This window comes from Crocodylus porosus, unplaced genomic scaffold (assembly GCF_001723895.1).
Source record: "Crocodylus porosus isolate Cpor-Errol unplaced genomic scaffold, CroPor_comp1, whole genome shotgun sequence".
Lineage (NCBI taxonomy): Eukaryota > Metazoa > Chordata > Crocodylia > Crocodylidae > Crocodylus > Crocodylus porosus.
In genome coordinates this window covers 9155931-9167670 of record NW_017728922.1, presented here as the reverse complement: position 1 = coordinate 9167670, position 11740 = coordinate 9155931, and the positions used below count along the sequence as shown (strand labels likewise).

At 42.1% G+C, this 11740-nt stretch overlaps 1 protein-coding gene across 1 annotated transcript in view; it reads left to right on the top strand.

Annotated features, from left to right (window-relative positions):
* Positions 1 to 11740, top strand: part of PTPRT (protein tyrosine phosphatase, receptor type T) — a 587995-nt gene that overhangs the window by 358852 nt on the left and 217403 nt on the right. The gene's annotated exons all lie outside the window — the stretch shown is intronic.

The following is an 11740-nucleotide window of genomic DNA, read 5'->3' as shown; positions in this document are numbered from 1 at the left end:
CACCGTAATCGAACCGAGCAGCCTCACACCGCTCCCAGGGCCGGGTCTCTACGCACTGTCCTTGTGTGCTGTCAACAGCCTGAACAGTCTCACACTGGTCCCAAGGCTGCTCCTCCAGTGGCAGCTTCAGGAGCCTTGGACCTATTGCTCACTGGGGGAGACCTCAGCTTTTCTTGGCTCTGCTTTTTTTTGAGGCCCTTGCTGCATCTGGGCTTTTATTTACACCAGAGCCCCACCCCTGAAGTCTGCCGGACCTGCAAAGCGCAGTCTTCAATCAGGTCCAGCAGCTCCTCGCATCCTCCCCCCCACCGAGCAGGGGTGAGGCAAGCCCCTCCTAGCTGTTACCTGATTGGTGAAAATGTTCTGCCAATCTGAAGGGTCTTTTTCCAAGCTAGGCTTGCCAGGCAAAAGGAGTGAGGCCGCCACACGTGTTTAAAAAAAGAAAATGCAACATCAAGGTGACATTGTACATCGACTTCAAGAGAGAAAGCAAAGGGATGATTTTAAATGAAAAAAAGAAAAGCATCTAGCCAAAAAACAACCATAAAATGTTAAAAATCATTGTTTCAGGACCATGTTCCATGGCAGGGCCAGCGCACACTCAGTATTGCACATCTGAAGCAAGCTCGGTGACTCAGGCACATTGACATCAATCAACATTTCTGGAAACCGCTGTTCTCTGAAGATGGAGCTTTAAACAAAATGCACATTCTGGCATGCCAAGGTGGGAAACATGGGCACATAGCACAGGGAGCATCTTTTCCTTTGAGGCATGCCTGGGGGGAGCCAAGTACAAGGCAAACTGAACACCCCTTCTGTTTGTGTTAGGCTATGAGACTAGCTGTCATGTACCAGGATGCAGAATTAGGACAAGTCCTGGGTGAGATGAATTACTGGGCACTGAGTCTGCTGTATGCTTCCCTTTCAAGTTGCCTGGACCCACTGAGACAAAAGGAAAGACAGGCACTGTCTGATCTCAGGCCTTTTTTGGGGACATGGTACAGCATAGAACTGCCAAGAAATGAAATTCCAGAGGAAGTCCTGCTCAGCCTCAGAATATTAGGAATATTCTGTGGGGCAGAATCTGAAATGAATGATGCTGCAAAGCTTTACCAAGTTCTCTGTGATTGTGTGTGACTTGCATTCTTTCTCACTCCCAGAGGTAAAACATTGGGGTTAATTTAGGTAGATTTTCAGATGGATAACACAAGCATATTTATGCCAGACAAAGGCCACATCTTCCAAAATGTCAAGTTCCTGCTCCAAAACGGGAGTCCACGTATTTGTCCAGTTTCAGTCTCAGAATTGGCTCAGCTGTTTTGACTGAATTTGAGCAGAAACTGTTAATTTAAGACAGACACTTGACCTGGAAAATATCAGCCCAGATGGATAGCATTTGGCAAAAGTTATAAGCAAGTGAAACTGGAGTCTTGGGAACTCTTGGCCAATCATAATAATTGTGGGTGATAATTTACCTGTAAATGTGACACGTGCATATCATCTATATGTACAAGTTACATTTCTTTGTTTATTTTATGGTACAGAACAAACTGAGCAGCTTAAAGTCTTTGGTGGAAGTAGCTAGTGCCACTTCTTTGGAGTTCTTTTAATTCTAACAGTCCTATTATGAAATAAGAAGGCAGCTACTGCATATACTGAGATGTATTCTTAGTATCAAGGACCGACTGATGTGTAGAACTGGAAAACGAACCCTTTCCCCACCTCAGTGCTTCAGTCTTATCAAAGTAGTTTCTGTAGTTATCATTTTGGGCTATAAAACAGAACCATGATGCTCTCCAATAAAATCATGTGAAATAACAGCTCATTAAAAGCAATCTTTAATATATAACAAGCTAATTAATGTCATTGGGATGTGGAATTTGAACAGCATAATAGACTTTCATGTTTAGAAAGTATGTAAAATGAAAAAAGGATATTTTATCATTAATGACCTTTTAGTAAACCTCATGAAATCTTTAATGGCCTGAATACATTACAAAGGAACTCCCAGTTGCTTTATTATACACTCTTGTTCTCCTTTTTTAGATCTTATGTGCTGATTTTTCACTTTATTTGTAGGAAACAGAAACAATATGATTCCCAGGGAAACATGGATATGAAAGGTTATGAACAAGAGCCAAGATGGTGACATTGGTCAATACTCCTATTGTCTTAGGTTCCTTTTTCCTGAGACAGAGAAATGTTGAGCCTAGGACCACATTACTTTCTGTCTGCATATGTGTTTTGGTTGCATGTATATTTTGACATACTTGGCTCTGTATTTACACTCTTGGTGGTTCTTTAGGCCAAAACTAAACAGTCCTCTCTTTCTTCATGATCTCACTAAGATAACCTTGGGACGCAGTGGGAAGAGGGCATAAAGATCGTTTGGACTGCTGCTTCCTGTGCTATGCCTGTTTGGTACCACATTAAATTCACTGTCCAACTATGTTAATCTAGTACATGGTATCAGCACTAAATAAGCTTACTATGAAGACTGCTTTAGACAACAAAAGACCCTGACCAGATGTAGGCAAGATTAAAAATCTCTTGTCCCTTTCTTCCTCCCAAGATATCAGTTATTGGCAGAAGAAAAGGTAGGAATAGCAATAACTCTCTAGACTAGGATTCCAGAGCCTGTGCCTTCAAACCACAAATACCCAGTGTTCAGGCTGAAGCACATCTTCTTTCTGAACGGAGAGCCAGAGGAGGGGATTCACTGACCCATTATGTCCTATTCATTAGAAGATAACACTCTCTTGAGATGACTCTTCTTTGTGTAATACTGGGTACAATTAACTTTACTCTTGTACCCCCAAAACGTCTGAAAATCCCTGATAAGATTGAAACTAATTTTCATCCCTGCTGCAATCCAAATTCACCTATGGTAGCAATTGTTCCTGGGAAGCAAGGCAATCGGCGTGTCTTATGGAGGAAAAAAAAAAAAAGATTTCTTGGCTTGCTGTGTAATCATTTTTCAATCAGCTTTATAGAATCGTGAAATTGATTGTCCCCCTGATGTTCCATACACTTTGGAGCAGATACAGTACTAGGCTGGTTAATTCCCTATTTGGCTCCAAGCGCACAAAATAAAAGAGCTTTCTGCTTTCCCTCCCACTCTCACAAACCAAGGAGGAAGGGATCTCAAATCACCTTGAAATCACAATTTGGGAGCATAGCTGCATCAGCTGGCTGTATTTTGTTTTCCTAATCATCCATTGAAAGTCACAGAAATTCAGAAGAGAAATGCCCAGCATGCTGGCTGCATATTAGGGAATGTGGCTGAATGACAAAACTAATATAAATGATGACTGACTAATCAAATGACCATAGAAACTGGGAAGGTTTGATAGGAAGGAGAGGCTGAATGAGGCTTTTGGAGATAGCAACCTGTCCTTGGAGATACCTGAGTTCAGTTCCTGGAGCGCTTGTACACGTGACAGTTATCACAATGAAAAAGTTATTTGTGTGGCTTAATGGCACCACACATTACACGTGAGCCAGTTTTGGGGATTTTAGATGAGTTTCCATCATTGCAAACTAAACTATATCCAGATGTAGTTTAGTCTGCAACATTGCAAATTGCAATGATGCAGCTGTCAGCTTAACCCCCAGCCACAGGAGAGGCAGGCAAGCTCCACAGAAAAAAAGGATCAGGCCCATTACAACTTCTGCTTTCAGTAGGCTCCTGACAGGATACCAGGAGCCACATGGGAATGGGATGGCTTGCCCTTGGGGCAGCATAGGGAGGCAACAAGAGGGCATCCTGAGGTGCTGGCAGCTGGAGAAGGTGGGGGGGATGGGGCACTGGAAGCCCGAATGTGCCAGAGAAGCTAGCAGCTGACCTGAGCAGCTCTGCACCCTGTGTACCATCCCCACCACCTTCTCTGGCCACCAGTACACCCAGCTGACCTCCTGCTGCCTCCCTACACTGCCTGGGCCTATTTCCAGGTGGCTCCTGGCATCCTGCCAGCTGCAGGAGCCTGCTGAAAGCAGAAGCGGTGAGGGGCCTAATGGGTTTTTTCTTTTTCTTCTTCTTCTTTCACAGAGCCTTCCTGCCTCTCCTGCAACCGGGGGGTGGGGTGGTGGTAAACTGCCAATAGGCTAAGAGGCCTCTGAGCTGTGGGGGCCCCAGTACTTTGCTCCGTGGTGGCATTGCCCCCTGGGGCTGTTCAAGTGGGGTGCTAGCAGGCTGGATGCTTCCCCAGCTCAGAGGCAGCACCCAGCCCGATCCAACTCTTCCCCGAGCCCATCCAGGGAGTCATGAGCTGGCTCAGGGAACACTTGGATTGGCTAGCAGACCATCTGGGAAGCCCTAAGGGTGGGGGGGTGCCACCACCATGGAGGGAAGGGCCCGGGGCTCCCTGCAGCTCAGGAGCCACTTGGTCCACTGGCACCTCAACCCCTGGTCATGGGCAGACTGTGGCTGTGACCAAAAAAAGAAAAGAGTCAATCCCCTTGCCGTAATGTGAGGGAAATATTGAAATAGTTTAGTCCTCAGGGTTTTATTTTATGCCCCACCATTTCAGTTTAGGGGGCATAGAATAAAACCTTGAAGACTAAACCCCCATCATGTGTGCAAGCGCTCCTAGTGTTTTGGAGCTAGTAGTAAAATAGAGCAAAGTGTTGAGAAAGCAAAAGGAAATACTCCTCTGTAGGAGCCTGCAACAAGTGGTTTATCTGCATGGAAATTCAGCCAGACACACTTGGGTAATTTAACCATCCAGCCAAGGTGCAACCTCCACCCCATTTGAAATTAACCCACCAACAGAAAATCCATCACCCATTTTCATTTGTCCCTTTTCCCTTTGGCATACCAGCTATCTGCTGAGGGTTTCTACCACACCATTTAAGACCCTGCTCCTGTTCTTAATCAAGGTTTTTCTGAAGTCCTTCCTCCTTTGATATGATGAAGGGTGGGGGGGATACTTCTATCCACCTTTGTACTCTTTCTACCACTTTCTTTTGCTTTCTCTCAGAAGTTGGTTTTGCCCATCTGCCAATCAGACGACCCCAATAGTCCCTTAAAAATGTTGGCTTGTTCAAAACTTTTCAGTTTCCTGATTTGTTATGCAATAGCCTTAAATAATACAACTACCTGTCTGCTCAAACCTCCAGCAGTCTTCACTGAAGTCCTTACAGGGACATTTTGTGCTTTCTCCTTGAGATACATCAGAGAACCTTTCTCCTAGTAGTCATCCAAGTCTGAATTTCAGGTTTTCTCAACATGAATTATCATGCATTTCATGGTATCTGTTTGTTAAAAACAGAGTATGCACTTTGGCCATATCTCTTTAAATGTTGTCCATAATCTCTAGTTCCATGAAACTCATCACAAAATTTGCTGGATTCTATACAAAACTTAAAATTACCCTTATCTTGTAAAGAGTAAATACAAAGCCCTGGCATGAATCACTCACTACTATCATAATGCCATGAAGGAATGCATACCTGGCAGATTATTGGAATACCTGTTCTGTTTGTGTAGAAGAACATGAATTAAGTTACCTGCTTTTTTTTAATGCTCCAACAGCATCAAGGACAGCAGACATACACAAGATATAAATGTCTTCAATTTTCATAACCACCCAAACTGCATATTGTGTAAATGCTTCGGGAACAAATTTATAATCACAGTCATTTTGCAATGGAAAGCTACTGTGTGCCAAATAGTGACCAAGCACGCTGAGCAGCAATGTATTTTCTTCTCCCATAGACATCACCCAATGCATTCTTGGAATATTGGGCATAGGCAACAAAGCATTTTAATTCAGATTTTTTTTCTATGGAAAACCTGCAGAATTTTGTGTCTATAGAAGGAGCATTGGATGTGTGGCAGAGGATAGCAATAAAAATATACTAATGCTAGTACTTTTTATCTTTCCATCGATTTTTACTCTCTGAGTTACTTCTTATACCAGCTCCTGGAACATTTTAGCCAAACCTGAAACTTTTCTTTCCTAGACTGTTTCTTTAACCTAGTGGTGGTATCTGTATGACTTATTTTATCATTACTGGATAATCTGTCCTACAAAGTACAACAATGACTTGTAGGAACTATACAAATTAATTGCATTCTCACCCAGCTAGCATCCAGGACCGTTGTGAGATTTACCATGCCATGATTGAGCAAATAGAGGTTTCCTAGACCTAATCTGATTCTTTTCCTGGATAATGTAATAATCACATAGCTTGTTTTGCATCTCTTTGCTTTGTGGAATTGCTTTATTTTCTTCCCCATTCTCCATTGTACAGTAAACCAGATTTTCAGTTAAATAAGACCTGTGGTTACTGTGCTGGAGCAAAGAAGGCAAGAAGCAAGTCCATTGCAGAGCTATCATTTGATGTTCTAAGGACCTTGGCTTGGGCAAGAATAATGAGACATAGCCTTGGGTTATAAATCACTCTGACTTGGGAAATGCGGGAACTCATTCTCCTTTGCCTGAGGCAAAGGTCTGCTCTGCTGTCAGCTGAGTTTCTTAGACTCTCTGCTGCCTCTGTCTTGATAATCAAGCACCAAGAAAGCTGCTTATGAAAGAGTTTTGAGGAAGTCCCTGGTTGCCTGCTATTAGTTTAACTTGTATAATCCCACCAGTAACAGGACTGCAGCAGCATAAAGTTGATCTATTCTTAGATGTGTAATTGAGAGATTTAAATAACGAAAGGAAGATATTATAGACCTTTGGAAAAGCCTGTCTGGACCAAGCGAAATCCCCTACAGCTAGAGTGGCTTGCTAATTGTCTGCAAATGAACAAATTATATTGATGAGCTGCAGTCTGTTCTTGCAAATGGATAGCTCAGTGTTTGCTTTTGTTACTCTGGACTCTTTTAGTGGAGTAGAAAGGATAATGGCATAATGAAACAAAAATGTTTGAACTTCTAATCTGAGATAAAGCTAAACCTTAGTGAAGTCTCTCTGCTTAGGAACTGGTAGGTATGCAAGTACCAGTACTACTTTTCTACTTCATTTGCATCTGTCTTAGAAACTCTTATTCACATTAAAGGAACCTCTATTTCTGTCAGAGACCAAAATGTTTTCCTGGGATTTAATCCACAGTGCTATCTAGGCAGAGCAGGTATGCACACATTCTGTCATAACAAGATTGAAACATGTTGCTTGCAAGGAACCCTGCCTATGATTGACCAACTGATGATGTGAAGAAGACATAGTACTTCATCCATTTCATCTGGGGATTATGAACCATGCTGGAGTCAAACTTACATAGCTATATGTCTGCAGTTCAATGCAGGGGATCCAGGGATGTGTCAAAGTATAAAAATGCAAAACCACAAGTTTCTGTGCATTGGTATTGCTGATAGTTGTTTCCTGAAGCCATGCCAAACCCAGCCTTTGTTTGGAAATTGCTATTGGTTGTTGCAGCAGTAATAAGTGTAGACCAAGGTATTTTTGTTTGGTTGCTTTGTTTCCTTTTTTCTTTACAGTTTGATCAAAACATTATGGGTCAAATTAGACCTAGGTGTCTAAGTGTCATTCTACTGAACTCTGTTCAAGTGCTTGAAAATCTATTAATTCATCTACTTTTGTATTTGAGTCACAGAAAAGTAGTGAGAAGGAGGAAGATCCACACACTTTTTTAATTGACTATTTTTCAGGGACTCAAGCACTGTGGAGTAGTATTGCACGTATAGGACTGAGTCCACTTAGGAACCTAGCAGGTGGAATAGAATCTGGCTCTATATGGGAAGGTGTGTGGAAGAGTATTTTGTGTTACTTGATTTGTTTGCAACTTGAAGACATCCCTAATGGGAATGCCTGGGTGGCCATTGACCAAAAGATTTTCAGCATTTGCACTGATTTCTGAGTACATATGTGGTGAATCTACTTCATGTGCCATGCTGGATGAGAAAACCACCATGAACCATGTAGTTGACCTATAAAAAATGGTGGCCTTCGTTGTTCTCACTGAGCCCTCAGTTATTAAAAATCTCTATAGGAAAATGCTGTTGAACTGTTAAAGTGCACTGCAAAACAAGATTGTTGTCCAGAAAATAATGGAATGAAATGACTGGGATGGAGTCACAGATGGACACATTAACAGCTCCATCCCATGCCTTTAGTTGTACAAAGGCTGAGGTAGGACCTTGTAAGAGGCTTGGAAGATAGCGATTCATTTGTGTGCCTCTAGATAACTTGAGAGGCAGTGCTGTAGTAAGCAGGGTGCGAGCAGGGCAATTGCCCCCGGGCACCAATGTGAAGAGACGCCAACAGGCGCTACTTAGCCATGCCAGGGTGCAGGATGAAGCCCTGAGCAGCTCATTTTGGGGAGCCAGGGGAAGATGGGGGAGGACGGCTCCCACCATTACGTGCACTCCCGGGCAAGCGGGGGGGAGGGTGTGTGCCCTTTGCATCTGTGAGTGAGATGAGGGCAGGCTGCCGCTGTGGGCTTTGCCCCAGGCACCAAACTTCCTTGCCATGACACTGTGGAGAGGTCTACCGAGTGATATTTATAGGACCCAGTGTTTGGAGAGGAAAATAATTTGCCCATTAAGAATATCATTCTTCCCCTGACCCAATAAATTTTGCATTTCTTAATATGTAGTTTTAGTGTTGCATTTAACAATGTATGTACATGCTTAAAATATTTATCTTTGTAAACCATATTGTTTATAAGTGTTGCCAACAGTTAAACACACAACAGTTCTGCTTCATCAGCCCCTGAGAACAGCTATTTAGTTAGAGAAGGGGACAGGTAAAGTGGCAAATCACTTCTCTGAAGTCACAGTTGTTTTTACTATGCTTTGCCACTGAAACAGACATGCCCCTGGATTGAAATGTGGATGCATGAAATGTAGAACATATTTACTAGCATTTTCTTTCATATTGGAGTCCCTGTAATGTATTGTGTGGAATTTCTTTGGTATGCAATAACATTCTACTATGAAACAGTGTTTTATGAAGTCATAAAGTTAACAAACCAATGTCACACTCATAAGGAAGAGAAAAAGACAACCCAGGAAGTGAGTAGCCAATGCCCCCATGTCTACAGATCTGGGGGATCAGTGGACAGATTGACATTTTTTCCCCCCCCAAAATACTTTTTGTTCTAGAAACCGTGGTTAAAATTAGATTTAGAAATATTTCTCACCTGTTCTATTCAGAATGAATGGCCTATGAGAACAGTTTTTATTATCTGAATTTTTAGTATGGGTATTTCTAGCGCATCTGTTTCTGAGCTATTACTACCCAAAGGGAACTTCCCTGTAGTCCTGAGTTAGCTGCCTGTGTAAGACTGAAATAAGTCTGAAACTGCTGCCCAGGTGCCTAAGGGAATGAACAAATGTGAGAGATACAAGTGAACTAAATCAGCCTATCTCTGACCCTGGCGGGGAGCATGGTTAAAGTTGGAGCAGTTTTGTTACACTTGTATTGGTACAGAATCGTGCAGACATAAGAGTTGCAATGTGACAGCTTGTGTCGGTATGCTTTGATAGTGATACAGTGGCTGTCTGTCTATTCCATCAGTCATCCCTTCATATATCATGGTCGTGGTCATCTTTTGCTCTGAAAATGAGAAACCTAGGTCTCACCCCTCTTTAACTTTCATGGGTTCAAACCCCATGCCTATTTCCCAGGAAAATTCCCCGACTGCTACGTTATTGGTTAGGTTGGTTTTAGGGTACGCTCCACTCCTGGAAGCTGAGCCATTGCATCTGAGGTGCATCTTTCTTCCATGCGTATGTATATTCAGCACCTGTTATGTCAAATTGTTGAATTTGTCTTAATATTACTAGCACAGTCAAAAAAGAAAAAGTAAATCGGGTGTGAGAAATGGGTGGGAAAGAACCATATTTGAATCCTAGCAACCAACAGAAACCATAACTAAGCAGTTCGTTATTTTTGTAACAATGGAAAAAGCTCTCTCTTTCAACTTCTCTACTGCTTTTTATAAGGAGCAGGTCATACATACAAACATCAGAATTAATAAAAAAATAAAGTAAAAACACTGATCTCATGGCTGCATTGTTTTATTACACTTTAGGATAGGATTATAGGTCCAGAGAACAAGGCAATTGCTGACTTAGACCTATATTCAGTTGCTTTTGGTCTCTCTCTTGCTTCCAAAACCATAAAGACAAGCTCTAGTATTTGAAAGAAGGAAAACTGCCTGACTGTGAGAGCTTTATTATATACCATTTTTACTAAAAAAAGTCTTTCTAATGAGAGTGAAGCTTAAAATATCAGGTATCCATTTCTGAAAAATATTTCTGGTATTTGAATCAGATTTCCTCAGGACATCGGTATAGATGTTATCTGTCCAACCCACGTTTTCATTTCTTTAAACTTTGAGAAGCAAGTTAACAGGATTCTTTTTTTTTTATAAGGGCTGCTCTTCTTTGTTCTAAACTGTAACTTGCTTCTGTCCTAGAACACATTATTTGTTCCATTTTATTTATATACCCCCCTGTATATTTTGGGAAGTTTGATGTCCATCCAGAATGATTAATAGAACTCAGAAGAAGATTCCAGTAGCTTAGTGAGACTGGCCTGGGGTTGTACCCACCTGTCATAGGGCTTTCAGTGGGTTGCAACTGGAAGTCATTTGGAAGCAGATTTAGTTACAGTCAGGATTGTTGACAGCTCTCTCATCTTTCCAGTTCTAATACGTTCTCAATAATTGGTTCTGCAGAAGGTAAGCTATAGATGGTTGATCCACGTAAGCTGCACCTGGTATCACTATGATGGAGATGTAACAAATGGACAATGATCTGTAAAGTAGGTGAGACTGAGAAAAATTATCAGGTAAAAATAGCACCTTTATAGTAAGCATATCTGCTTTCTATAAGGAAAAGGCTTTGCTATTTGCTACAGCACCAGCAAGTAAAAATCCATCTTCGTAGTCTTACAAAAACTAGCACTGTAGAATTCAGCTCACTTTCCATATTCTGTCTTCTGCAACTTCAGTTGCTTGTCATGTGCCAATCACTTCAGCCTGTGCAACTTAATTGAAAGCAGTAGGGCTTGTTCAAGACCTATTGGGGCAGAATTTGACCAACAAAGCAAGTATTATTGACAGATGAGAGGAAAGATGTCTAGCTTGGTACTCTGAGTCACAAATTGGTTTGTAGAAATTGCTCTTCTAACTGCCTGGTTTTTACACTCTTTATGAGCCCCCTGCTTGTATCAGGCTTGTTTAGCTGCCCTGAGTGTGGTCCTAACAGCTGCCTCACTGTCTTGCAGTTTTGTGTTTATGTTTTTCAGCGTGGCATTTAGTTCAGTTGCCTCTGACTGTCACTTGTCGGTCAGCAGCTTGGAGATGAGCTCCATCCATTAAAGCTCTTCCTTCCAGGTTTAAAACCTGTGTGTGTAATTGCTTGTATACATTCTTTTGGGCTTTTTGCTGTGCTGTAACAACTTGACACTCCTCTCAGGTTTGAACTTTTTTCAGGTGTCTCCTTTGCCACCAGGTACAGTCCTTGAAGGAAAGCTGCTGCTTTACTATGTTTTCCCATCTCTTTTCTTTTTAATCCACCCATCACATTCCTCACAGTGGATTCTCCAGGGGTTTAGGGTGTCAAATGTACCCCATTTCCTTATTGTCCCGCCATATTATGTAACCTCTTGTTTGAGATGGTCTCCCATTCCCTTTTTATCAGGTAGGTATCAGTGCTTGTACTCGGCCTGGGTGAGGCCGCAGCTGGAGTACTGCGTCCAGTTTTGGGCTCCACAATTCAAAAAGGATGTGGAGAAGCTTGAGAGAGTCCAGAGGAGAGCCACGC